This window comes from Symsagittifera roscoffensis, chromosome 4 (assembly GCF_963678635.1).
Source record: "Symsagittifera roscoffensis chromosome 4, txSymRosc1.1, whole genome shotgun sequence".
Classification (NCBI taxonomy): Eukaryota; Metazoa; Xenacoelomorpha; order Acoela; family Convolutidae; genus Symsagittifera; species Symsagittifera roscoffensis.
This window is the reverse complement of record NC_087065.1, coordinates 9,283,146-9,296,439: the sequence shown is the minus strand read 5'-3', so window position 1 is coordinate 9,296,439 and position 13,294 is coordinate 9,283,146.

Genomic DNA, 13,294 nt, shown 5'->3' with positions numbered 1-13,294 from the left:
GCCAGTTCTTTTGGTGGTCTTCTCAACATCGGGTCGACAAAAACATTACTGCTCTCCGGCTTCGATCAGAACGCTCAAATTATTTAATTACATGCAAAACTATTGAGCTCATGGCTGGTTCTCAGTATCCCCAGACCACGAGGTCACTCCTAAAAACAGGGCTACTCTAGATCTCTTGCAGCGCTCGTAAAATGAATTCAGATGTTAGATAAATTCAATTCAAGACATAACCGGTAAGCTAAAAGTTAATATAAAACAGTTTCAGTTCAAATCCCGAGACCCCTCCGGATTCCTGAATCCGGGGAAATAACAATCTTATCTTCTTTCCCGAAGGCTGTTTTTCTACCCTTCACCGTTGTTGTGAACGGCCTTGCAACGATTGTAGCGACACAATCGTTGCAACTCGGAACGGTCTCTGCTAACTCTGCTTTTTCTTCGATTCTGATCTTCGATTTTTTCGTAGTTATCTTCGTCGCAACTATTGTTGTTCTGATTTTCTCCTGGTTTTCTTCCAAAATGGCAGTTTTTGCCGTTTTTCAGAAGTGCGACTTCTCAGTTCGAATTTTTAAAAATTCAAAATTCCAGAATATCTCGACCTTCACCGTTTGACTAATCATCCCAATAACGTCACTAATCTCTCAAAACTGTCAATTCGGAAGGTTAGCTGCTAACTATTCGAAATCGCCGAATCTGCATTTTTGTCCATTCTGGTCGAGTGTCACATACTCACCGGACAGCCCTGTCAATGTCCCCATTGAATCTCGCAATGTTCGTAAAAATGGTACAGTGTCATCGAACAGAATTTACAAAATGCACGAAATTACTCTTATCCACGTCATATCGATTCACTGCAGAATATAAATGTCATCATACTACACTTCTATAGCCTTCCAAATTCTTTCACTAATCTGCACTTTCAAGGATATGACTCAAGATAAAACATTTTTTCTGACTTCCAACGTCAACGCCCTGATTTAAAACTTTTTTTTTCTTAGGTTTTAAAAGATGTTGGTTTGCAGGACAGTCCTGCCAAACAACAAGCTAAAATTATCCTACTATGCTTCTTCCCTCCAGAAATTTTGGTTGTTATTGTCCTGAATATTAAAATTAAAGAACTCTGTGGTTAGAAAGAACAATGAATCAATCTCCCTCTTCAAGAGATTAATCAAGCCTTTCATGTCACCACAAAGTTATCAGTTGTCCTAGTCGATTAAAAACAATCATGCAGGCTAGAACATTTAAATATACTCTTTGCTCAAGCTTTTCTAAATAAAGCCACTCTCTAAAGCCACTAACCAAAATCAAAATACAAATTTATAAATGCAGCAAATACTTTAACGTTCAAAACTCAACTAAATGTTTTCTTTCAGTTTTCAATTACAACTTGGTTGCTTAGTTTCTCACTTGAGTTTTTGTCTCACACATAAAACAATTCTGAGTTTTAACTTCTTCTCTTTCGTCACTTCTTTGTTTCTTCTTTAATCGTCGTTTAGAAGTTCTAAAACTTCTAAATTCTTCTAATTTTCTTTCTTTTCACATCTTGTTTTCCAACCATTTGTCAATGCTCTATCTCCTCCTCCTGCGACATTGACTCTGCACTTTCAGTTTCTGTGTCTTGGAACAAATCGATCGTTAGCTATTCTGACGCTGTTGGAAGCAGTCCTCCAACACTCCTGCTCTTCTAACCTTTGTTTACAACAAGGTAGGGGATCCACGTTAGATTCTCTTTTCCTGCAGAAGCTGTTGTGGAGACACAACGTCACGTTTTTCTTCAAATCTTCCTTCAACATCTCTTCCTTCTCTCTTCCATTGCGTTCAGTTGTCCTGGAAATTCTCTTTACAGCGGTGGTCACTGCATTCCGATGAGTCACGAAAACTCGCTTGAAAGCTCCTATCCCAATGTCCAGCTGATACACACTGTACACTCTGCCGTGCTTCGACATATGCTTCCTGGCATACTCATACATTCATGCGGTCATGTTGGCTCTAAACCATGGCATCAGTCGTCTCCTTGCCCATATCTTTTTCACTTCCATCGGAATGTTCAGAATCTTGCACATTGTCTCAAAAAGATCTAAATCTTTTAGACAGTCCAATTTCTGCAATTTTTCTCTCGTCGTTTCCTCCTGTCTATTGTTCTCCTTCACATGAGCTTCCAGCCATCGTATCGCCATCATAACTCCCACTATCACTAATGTTATGGGCCGTGATGAGTCTGGTAAACCCATGGAGAGCAGCTCTCCAGAGTCCCAGATCAACACCAGATTACTACGTTCGGGGTACCACCATGTTTGCAGCAAGCAATGGCAAGGAAACTTGTCATATGTCAAAATGAGGCTCCTCCAGTTACGCTTTCCCGAAGCTTCCAGTAGTGGTTCCACTTCCATCATCACTCGGTGGACTTCATCATTTTCATCTACTGTATTGTAATCCGTAACGGTTGATCCTCTCTGTTTTTGTCTCTCAAAGTCACTGAAGTTCCCACTGACGTATCCCATGAAATTTTTTCCCAGTATCGATTCGAACTCTTCTTTAGCTCTCTCCGGGACTGCCGAGAATATTCTGCACAGTAATTCATAAGACTTTTCCGACATTCTTGCTAGTCTTACACACTTTGGCACTGAGAAGGCTTGATCCACGATGGTTCTCGTACTTTTTAAATCCACAGCCACAAAATGCACTGGGTATCTGCTCTTGCACATTGGAGCTAACGTCGATCCCACCAAATATCGCGCTCCCAATGGTCTGCGATAAGTTTCACTGTGTCGGATGTTCATTTCCGCCTCGATCGCTTCCCTCCATTTTCCTATGTGTTTTTGCTCAGTCTGCAAAACTCCTGGGAACACTTCTACACTGATGGCCGTGACCATCTCATCTTTCTGTTCTAGATTCAATAGTGACTCAAAAGAACCAAACATACTGAGAATCTTAGCGCAGTCACTAGCTTCACCTCAGTTCCTCCATGGCAATCTGCGATCAAAGAATGTTCCCAAAGAATGTTGTCAACTGTTTGTGTTGTTTCTCCAGGGTTTTCACGCAATCTAGACTTCAACAGACGTGACCATCCAGTCCACAGACTTCTGCCAGACAGCTACCAGGTGTGACCCAGTCTTCTGGTACCCAGCCAGGCAACTCCACTTTGTCTTCCCCGTTGCTCTTAGAGGCTGTTGTCATCACATTATAGATGATATTAAGATCACGCAGGTTACAGTCCGCATTTAGTTCCCTCTGCACATCTTGTGTTGTAAGTAGTATCGAATCAGCATTGGGACTAGGACACCACGATGGTCTCATAAGTTCCCACACTACCATCAAGCTCGTTCTCAGTAATTCATCTGAGAATCCCAATCCAAAATCAACTCGTTTGTCGGATTCTGGCACGGAAGGTGCAGCTACTTTTTCTTCTAAGACTAGTCCCAGCTTGGTCTGCGGATTAGCAGCGCTTCTTATTGTCGCAATTCTAGACGTCCAGAATCTTAGCAACACTGCTTGCTCGTAATCAAAGAAGTAATCGCGTATGCCTTCACTGAGAAACGGGTTGTACGCTATCCCTATGACTCAGGACACGTAACTGTATGACTTCTCTCTGATCGGTCCACAGTATTCATTGGATTTTGACAGTGCTCCCATAGATTCTTTAGTAGGCTTCAGCTCCTTGTTTGAGAATCTCCTGATTTCGTCTATTTTCCTCATGGGTTCTAGCTTCACGGGTTCTTTCATGTTCACCCTCATTGGTTTGCTTTGATGTATATCTAGCAGTGCTAGCAAGAGTAAGGCTTTCGCTCGTTCATCACCTTCTCTCAGCATCTTGACACCAGTATTCAATGCTGGCACTGAAATTTGCTCTATCATGAATCGGATGAAACAGAGCGTCTCTCCGCTTCGCGCACGCTACTGACATTCCCTCTTGGATTATCAAATCCCTCATGCTCGTCATCAGGAAGACCTTTTCTTCTTTCGATCTCTTCCTTTCTTCTGAATCATATTCCTCGCGAGTCAGTCCGATCATGCACCAGGCGAACATTCTCTGTCCTCTGGCCATGAGGTGATTCCATGAGGAGTCTTTGTTCATTGTCTTTAGAATTGCCCGGAGAGCTGCTCTCCGGCAAATTCCATTTCATTTCCGCAAAAGCTGACGGAGGTTCCAGTGTCGAAGTACCTTCGTTTGCTGGTTCAGTCACTTACAACGCGTCTGCGTTTTTTTCAAAGTCACTGAGGAAATTGAAATCCAGGCTGGATATTCCTCCTGTCGATGCTTTATCATCCTCATTCTCTGCTTGATCGGGATCCTCTTGCATAGGCTCTTCCGATCGACGGCTTCCTCCCTGCCCATCATCTCCTCCTGATGTATCTCTCGAATTTGAGGGTCCTTGCTTTTCAGTCTTGGCCCTTTCCGGAAATTTCGGTATGATAAGCCTGCCAGCTGATTTATCTTCCTCCCCTCCATGGACCACTTTGATTTCCTCATAGCCGAAGGGTGCCAGGAAGGTTCTCGTCTGCAACGTTCCTCCCACTGTTAGCCCCTGTTTCGCGCTGTTCAAAATCAGGGAGGCCTCAGGTAATTCGGCTTTGCCTCTCATCCTCATAGGCGCTAGGTTTAATTCCGTCCATTCCGTGTCAAACGCTCCAGGCTTCGGAGTCGCGGCATTGCCTATGCGCCTCGTCGTGGTTTGATCCGTATTAGCAAATCGCGTATACTATAAAACTGCGGCATTCCTGCCCACATAACACGGATCCATCGTTTCCGAGAATTTTGCTACCCTCCTTTCATTGGTTTCAAACACTCTCAGCCTAGGAGTTTGCACTACGGAGAGTGCTCCGAACAACATTCTTCTTATCAGAGGGAATTCAGGGATATCCTCTGGCAGCTTCTCGTAATCACCCCAGTCTTTCGTCTCTTCTCTCACTTTATGGTATGCTGTAGTGAGACGAGGAATTCTTGTTATCTCACCATTCGTCTTGTCAGAGGGCCTTAGATTCCAGAGCTTTGGAAATACTTCAATGTGCCCTCTCTCTACTTCTCCCATACGATCACGGAAGTGATCGTCAAAGTTGACGACCTTCATCTCTGGCTCTGCTATCTTTCAAAACAACAGATCTTCGCTCATAAGTTCCCGCAACACCGACCTCCTGTACGCTTCCACCTTAACATCAGGGAACGCAAACGTGACTGCTGGTCCATAGAGCACTGTCACAAACTCCGTGGCTCCTCTGATCAACGCTAAGGGATCGGTCCTCATAGCTAAGCTTAGATCAGTTAGCAGGGGCATGCCCCCGACATGTCGTCTCACGTCTTCCTCCCTCTCAATCGTCCCATCCTCTCCTGTTCCAAAGCAATTCTGATGCAGGAGGTACTGAATAAGAGTATGTCTCAGATCTCTTATCTTGTTCCACGAATCCATGGCTTTCTTCACGTCGAATCTCCTCACATTCTCTCTCATCTGCTCTGGGTAACGTGTCAGGTTCATCAGTGCTCCCAAGTTTCCATGTGTTATTGCAATCAATGTTAGAAGTCCATCTAATCGCAAGTTCTGAACTCCTTCGGTGAGCAGTACCACCGGTCCTTTCACGAAGTTTTCTGCTCCAAACGTCACGAACAAGGCTAGTAGTTTAACGATTGATACTTCCACTACTGCTTGGAGGAATTCTTTTATCAAGTATCGAGAGAATTTTGGGTAGACTTTTGCCAAGAAGGACGCGGTCCATCCGGCTCCCAGCCCTTCCAGCATGCTATCAGTCCTTTCAAAGCCTTCTTCTCCCTTCACCTTCTGAGTCCAGAAAAATTCCAGGGTAACTTGGCACACTCTGTTTATGAACTCGGCTGCCTTCTCTTCGGCATTTTCGGCCAGGTTCACTTCCTTTACAAGGTAGGCATGGATCTTCCTGATCATCACTGGGCCTTGCTCAAAAGCATCCGCTCCGAATGCCGCTACTCGAGGAGTTAGGTGTAGCCACTGAATGGCTTCTGGCTTGGTTCTCAAAACCATCGACTCCAAGTGAGCTCTGGTATCCTTGGAGTTGTTTCTTCTCTCTCCTTCCTCTTTTATGTCCATTTCTCGGAACCATAAGTCATTCGACATTGTCACAATTACTCGATGGTCGTCATCTATTCCTGGCTTCAATTTGAGCTGTCGACTGAACTTGGACAGTTCCAACCCCAGCACCTCGTCCAACACTAGCATGTGTAGTGAGTGGTCCTTGAATCTTCTCGTTGCGTTCGAGATATCCGACCACACCGCCGGTAGTTCAGCCCTGAGTGATCTCAGATTCTCCACCTCTATCTCGCGATTTGGGGCCGATATGATTACATCATATTTCCCTTCCGAGAGCAAAGCCACTATCGCATACACGAACTTTAGTCCATCCGGGAGACGTGCATACCCCGGAGACAGCGCGAACACGGCTCTCGGTGTCATCTTGGTGAATGAACCTTTTTCAGGGTATCCACTACTTCACCCATCGACTCGAGTATATCTTTTATCGCTGGCCATAGAGCGGCTTCGGCTGTTGTAGGCTCTCTGAGTCTGCTCAGGAAACCCCTGCTGTATAAATGGTCATTGATGCCAGCAAACACAATTGTGATTGGGTTCATCTCTGTCTGTCTTTGTACCCCGATCGCCATTGACACGGATTGCATTAGGTCCAGATCGACCGCTGCCAACATTATAACATCCGGCCAAAACAGAGACTTGGAAGTGTGTACGAAGTCTTAATTCGCTACTATCATAATCTTGTCCTTCCTCATTTCCGCCTTGTCATACGCGGCAAAGATGGTCTCATCTTTCTTTATCGCTTGCAACCCGTCGTATCTTTGGACATCACATTACTGATTCACTTGTTTCGGGTATACTCTTTCTTTCACATGACCTGCGGGTGTTTTCAGCTGCCTGAACATCTTCACATGTTGTCCAATTGGCGCCCTCGTTATCAAAAATCTTCCAGGTCTCTCTTCTCGATTTCCCTCATCGTGATTCAGTTTTACGTCTTGTAACGGTCTTGCATTCACTGGGCCCACTGTGTTGTTAGAGGGCAGTCCCTCTAGATCAGCAAACCTCAAGGCCAACGTTGAGCTGAAGTTTATGCCCGCAGCTATCAACCAATCCCCGCCTGTTATCGAGTGCAGTCCACTGACCGATAACATTGCTCCGTTCAGCATCCTCATGGCATCCGCTGCGAAGCTCACCGTGTGAAGGTTCAGTTTCATCAGGTCATCCTTGTATATGTGCCAGGGAGAAGGTGTTGGCCTCGACCACATCAGAGAGCTCCTGTTCGGACGTCGCTCTTCTCGACTGGTGCTCGTCGTCTCAGATCTCGTATCCGATTTGGAGGTGCTGGTCGTTTCCGCTGTTGAGTTGACAGGCCCTAATCTTCGTCTAGGATTAATGGTCCTCCTCATGGGCACTTCTCCCAATCGGTCTCGTACATCCGTTCTGTGCCCGGGTTCGCTGGAGCTTTGCGGCATATAGATGGTCACGGCTGGGACTGCTTCCAAGCGTTTTTGCAGGTTAGGAGGCACAAAGGTGGTAATTGTCGGTTCTTTGGATGCTTCCTCTTCCTTCAGCACTCCCGTGTCGAAGAGTTCTACTTCCAATTCATTAATCGCTCTTGGAAGACTCTGTTCAACCAAGCCTGCCCTTCTATGCTATCAAAGTGGATGCCGTCAGTAGTCAGCCTGGCCTGATCCATAGCCCTCAGCTCAAGTTCGATATCCATAAGGATCATTCTTCCGGCATTCTGACTTGCAAGATTCCTCAGGATGTTGTTCCACCTGATTACTCCTTCGTTGTGCCTTCTCCCTGCTGCAGTCAATGTCCTCGTGTTCATTGGCACAGTGCAAACGGTCAGTAGCGCGCAGTTGAACTTTTGCCAGAAGCTAGTAAACAAGCACACCATCATCGATTCCCATAGTGCTTCTTCCTCATCTGAGCTTCTCGAGATGTTATTTGTCCCAACTAGGATCGTTACATTAGGGAGTCTCCCTGGGTGCATCAACTCCACCATCCGAAATAACTGGGCTATCGTCGCGCCTCCGAAAGCCATCACCGTGGTGATCCAGGAGGTCCTCAAGTTTGAGAGCACTCTGACCAAGCTGTCTCCCAGTATCAGATGTGATGTCCCCAGTGGTGGTTGCTGCAGGTTCACTGCCGGGTTCTAGGTCGCTCGATTGAAGCAAGCTCTCGGATTCGCCTTCGGAACTCCTGTGAAGTTATACTTCAACTGATTATTCTTTTGTACGTCCATTACCCTCACTTTCTTCGCCGGCATCTTTCGTATCTTCCGGTCTGGGACTTTTGAGCTCCCCATTGGTAGCATGCATTGCTAACTCCCCCTTTGATCATTACGTCTTGGGAGAACCGTACTCTGCCCGTATCGTCGATCGTTCCATAGGGTGCAGTCACCCCGGAACCTGGCGCATTCTTCTTGGCGACTAGTCGTCCAGCTGTCTCTATCAGCTTCCTCACCGTTTGCTCCACGACTGGGCACCCAAGGTATCACTAGTGTCCGGGATTGTCACTCGACCTGTTGTAGCTGGGAGTTGCGTTTCTGTCGTTTGACTCATTTCTCGAGGCGTCAAGAGCTCCTTGCAGCTATCACTTTTTTCCACGGCTGTTGTCAATGGCACCCGCTCCGATCGCTCCTTGTAGTCCCGCCTTCAATTTTTTCACCCTGCTTTTTGTTGCAGTCTTCAAACAATCTCTTCCACATGTCTCTGTCGTCCTCCGTAATGAGCATGGTCTTAGTCATTTCATCCAGCTCCCTTCTGGTCCTCTCCAGCTCATCTTTCATCCCATCTAGATCTTGCATGGTTTGGTTCGTTTGAACCCCCTTTTCTACTCGCGCCCTCTTTGGTGGCACAGCTATTCTCAGTGGCGAACTAGACGAGGCAGCCTTGCTGTTCATCTCTTGATGCATTCTCCTCAGCCCAGGTTTGGGCTTGGAGGGCAAAGGCATCTCACCTGGTTGATAAGTCCTAGAACTTCCCAATCCAGGCTCGTTCGCCAAATCACTCCCTGAGAGAGCCCCGTTTCTCTACCTCATCACTCTCATGTTCGGACGGTCTAGTACTCCCCTCTCTCCGTATGCTGCCATCAATAGGACTTCCATGGGGCGGTCCCCACGGTTGTCATGCCCCAAGATGTTTATCAGGGCGGTCAGCAACATGACTACCTCTGGGTCCTCCAGAGCGAAGTCTCGATCTATTAGCCGACGATAGATCGCATCTACCATCGGTCCTACATATGCCTCTGCCAGGTAGATCAATTCATCCAAGTTGAAGTTATCCATTCTCTTTTCAGGTTTGATTCGAGTTGATTTAATGATTTGGCTCAAGTGAGTAATTAAACGGTCAATCAGGATCTAGAAAAGAGGTCACGAATATCACACTTGTCCGTTTCACCTTAACTTCTTGTTAAAATTTATTTAAAACAGTCAGATAAAAGGATTTTGATCCTAAAATTTAATGAAATCAATCGGTCTCTAAAATTTTGGAATTCGCCCTAAGATTGGACAGTCCAACCTTTGGATCTATTCCTAAGATAGTTATCCAGTTGTTCGTGGTCACTAACTCCTTCTTACCCAGGACCTTAATAACATACATAACATAACATAACACACATATCACACACTACACATACTTAAGTCTAGGCTGAGTTAAGGTAACATGCAAGAGGGTGTCAGACTAAAGTAACTTTTCTTATGTAAGTATACTTGTATATTAGTATCAGAGAAGATTACGTGTATGAGCGCGTACAGTTCCCGAGGATGCAGTCGTCCTCTGTTTGGATCGTACACTGGAAGCGAAAGCTCCTTCACTTCCTTTCCACGAGGAAGTCTCTCAATCTCGTCAAGGACAAGACTAGGTTTTCCGGGTCCACGTGCCGCTTCTCCGTCGCCCGTGTCACTAAGAAGCATAGGTATTTTCCCGTTATCTGTGACGCCGCCGGAGGCAAGGCTGCTACGCTCCCTATTCCTGGTCTTTGCTTCCAAAGGAATTCTATGTTTTTATATTCTCTCTTAAAATCCGCTGCTAACGCTGTCCTAAAACTCATGTCTGCTGTGATTGCTATCGCACATATTCTATATGTGAGTATGAAATCGCTGTCTGTTAGTATTATGCTACTTGAATATTCATTTGGTAAATTAAAATATGACTCAACTACCCTCCCTATGTCCGGTTTCTTAGGGTCTTCGCCTGTTTCCGCTTCTATATCTCCTGTCTCTCTTGCTACTCTCAATTTTTTTATTAATAAATTTTCAGTGTGGGTAGTTCCTACCCCCACTCCCCGGACAAAAATATCCATCGACGTCCCCGTCGATCGCATACCGGATATCAAGTCGAGGTTGGAAGCCGGAATGATTAGTCGCCCTTCATGGGCACGCCAGGAAGGATCCTCTCGTTCGTTTTTCCTGTATTTCATGCTTCCACGATCTACATCTTGAATCGTGACACTGGTCTCCTATGGGTCCGACGTCATTTCGTTCAGCCATTCCAAGACACGTAAATTCGTCAAGTCTTGTTCATAGGATTGCTGTTGCTGGTCGTCGAATTCTACCTCGGGCTTGGACCGGTCATCGACCCACTCCTCGTCGTGATCATCAATTATGTCAATGTCCTGTGACACAGTTATTTCTTCTAGACCCACTACTTCTTCCCCTATCCTCTTTATGTCTAACCTGTCCACTACAAAATTGTCGCCGTAAGGGGTATATTTCTTCTTGGATCTTGTCCTGTCATTCTGTCGAGTCTGTATCGTGAATGGTAGATCCGGTTCCAAGTTCTTGGGGACCTCTCTTTGTTCAGGGTCTTGCCAGTCCTCTTCTGCGTAGGGTAACGTTTCATCATCTGCTTCAATTACCTCATTTGGATTCAGGTCCAGTGGTGTACTCGTTCCTTCCTCTATGACTTCATTTCCATCGTTTTTTTCCCTGGCGCCCTTCTCGTTGACCTCACAATCAGGGTCCATCATTAGATAATCCCCTTCTTCCATGTCTGCAGGTATACACCAGTCTTCTGTCGATGGATTGTGTGGCTTAATGTTTTCGTAATGAGCGGCTCGGCCAGTACTCAGTCTATAGAAGCGTCACTCCTGGTGCACCTCCGTAATCATGAAGGGTCCCCTCCACTTCTTTAGGAGCTTTTTCGTTCCTTTCGGTGGTATGACATTCTGAAAAACCCATACGTAGTCCCCTACCGAATAAGCTTTTGCACCAGCTGCTTTCTTGTCAAATCTTTTCCTGTGCCTTGCCTGTGCCTGCTGAATATTTCGTCTACATAAGTCGTTTAACTCCTGCTGACGTCTTATTACATCCCTTACATAGACCTGTGGTGACGTCTTTTTACCCTCATACTCTGGGTAGAAGAAAGTCAAGGGCAAAGACTTCTCGTGCCCGGTTAGCATCATATGTGGACTAACTCCGGTGGTGGAATGTTGTGTGCTATTGTAAGCTCCCATCACCTGTGGAAGATATCTGTCTCAATCGGTCATGTACCTGGAACAAAATACCCTCAGCATCGACACTAACGTTCGATTCTGCCTTTCCACTAAGCCATTTGTCTAGGGATGGTATGTCGTGGAGTTAGCTCTCTCGTGAGTCTCATTAGCTCTTTCGTGAGTTCTCCTACGAAAGCTGTTCCGTTATCCGATTGAAACGTCATCGGACAACCATGTCTCGCTATCCACGTATTGATCAGGTGGTCGCACGTCTCTTCCGCTGAGGCAGTTATGCAGGGCACGGCCTCTGCATACTTCGTGATGTGATCTTACATGACCAAGACTTGATTATAACCACTGTCTGTCATGCATATCTTTTGGTGATCTATCTGCACCACCTCGTTGAATTCAGACGACTCGATGGATTGTAAAGGAAATTGCAATTTCCTTGGATCCTTGACCTCTTGGCATGATAGGCACGCAGTTACCCACTTCTCACATTCCTTTTTCATGCCAGGCCACTCAAAGCGCTTCAGGATCCTCTGATATACTTTGTCGATCCCCTGATGGCCCATCTGATCATGCGACCTGAATAAGAGTTCTGTCTGATGAGTTGCGGCAACACTATCGCGTTATACTTGTATAGGACTTTGTCTTCATCTCTTCTCTTGCAAGCCACAATCCCGTCCTTGTTCAAGTATAACCTTCCCTCTTTCTGCATAAAATACTGTCGCAGAATGTGGTAACTGTCTTCCTCGAGGTCTCTTTTGTCCGGAGAACCATTTTCGATCCACCTTTTCAGGTTGCTTGTCATGTGGTTATTTCTCTGCGCTCTTAGTAGATCCGAGAGTCTGTATCTCGCCTTCAAGTAAGTCTTCATGACCCTCATCTGACTATTCAGCTCATTGGGCTGATGCGTATCTTCTTCCATCTTAACGCACCAAATCTTTGCCAATGGCTGTGTTTCCTGTTCGAATGGCTGAAGATCAGTCCTGGCTACCTCTTTTTGTGGCAACAGACTCATCGAACGTTTCAATACCGCTATTGTTTCCAGATCATCCGCTGCGTTATCAAAGACTCTTTCACGTGGATGAGGTAGCGATCACTGTCAGGGTCCGGGTATATCTCTCTATCCAGATCCCTTGCTCGAGTTTCCACTAGTAGTGTGTGGATTGCTAGTTCTGACAGTTCCGATCCTGAGCTCGAGTTCCTGTCTGAGTAGGTGTCAATTCCTGAGTTTCGGCAGTTGTCATCTATTGAAGAGTCTGTGACGGAGTCTGCACCATCTCCTGGATCTGTTCTGTGCTTTCTTTGCATCCATCTGACCTGCCCGGACAAAACCTTGTTCTCCAGGTCCTGCTTCTCATCAGGAACTTTTTCATCTACATCAGACTCCCCGGACAAATTTCCTTGTCCCGGGTGTTGATCTTGAACTCGCCGGCTCTCCTTACCGTTCGTCTCCCCGGACAAACAGTCTTGCACCAGGTTTCGTTCAACCTTCTCACTTTCTTTATCCTGGTCCACAAAGGTAACGGTTTTATTCTTTTGCGTATCGTTCCCCCGTTCTTTCCGACCCTACGAAGTACTGGTTAAAACCTCGTGTGGTATTGAGGATACTAGTTGCTGAACTATTGTCCTACAATCCCTCTCGTTTTCTTTGTGTTGTCGTCTGGACGGCATGATCTTCACCTTCTCACTGACTGTCAGTGATGCCACTGCTGCTGCCCACTCGGGGTAATCTCTGGTCACTTCTCTCTCTAACAATCCACCCAGCAACCGCATCACTTGTGGTGTGACCTGCACCGTTTTATCCAATAATAAGAGGCTGTTAATGTTTATGCGAGAGAGTTCCTGCTGGACCA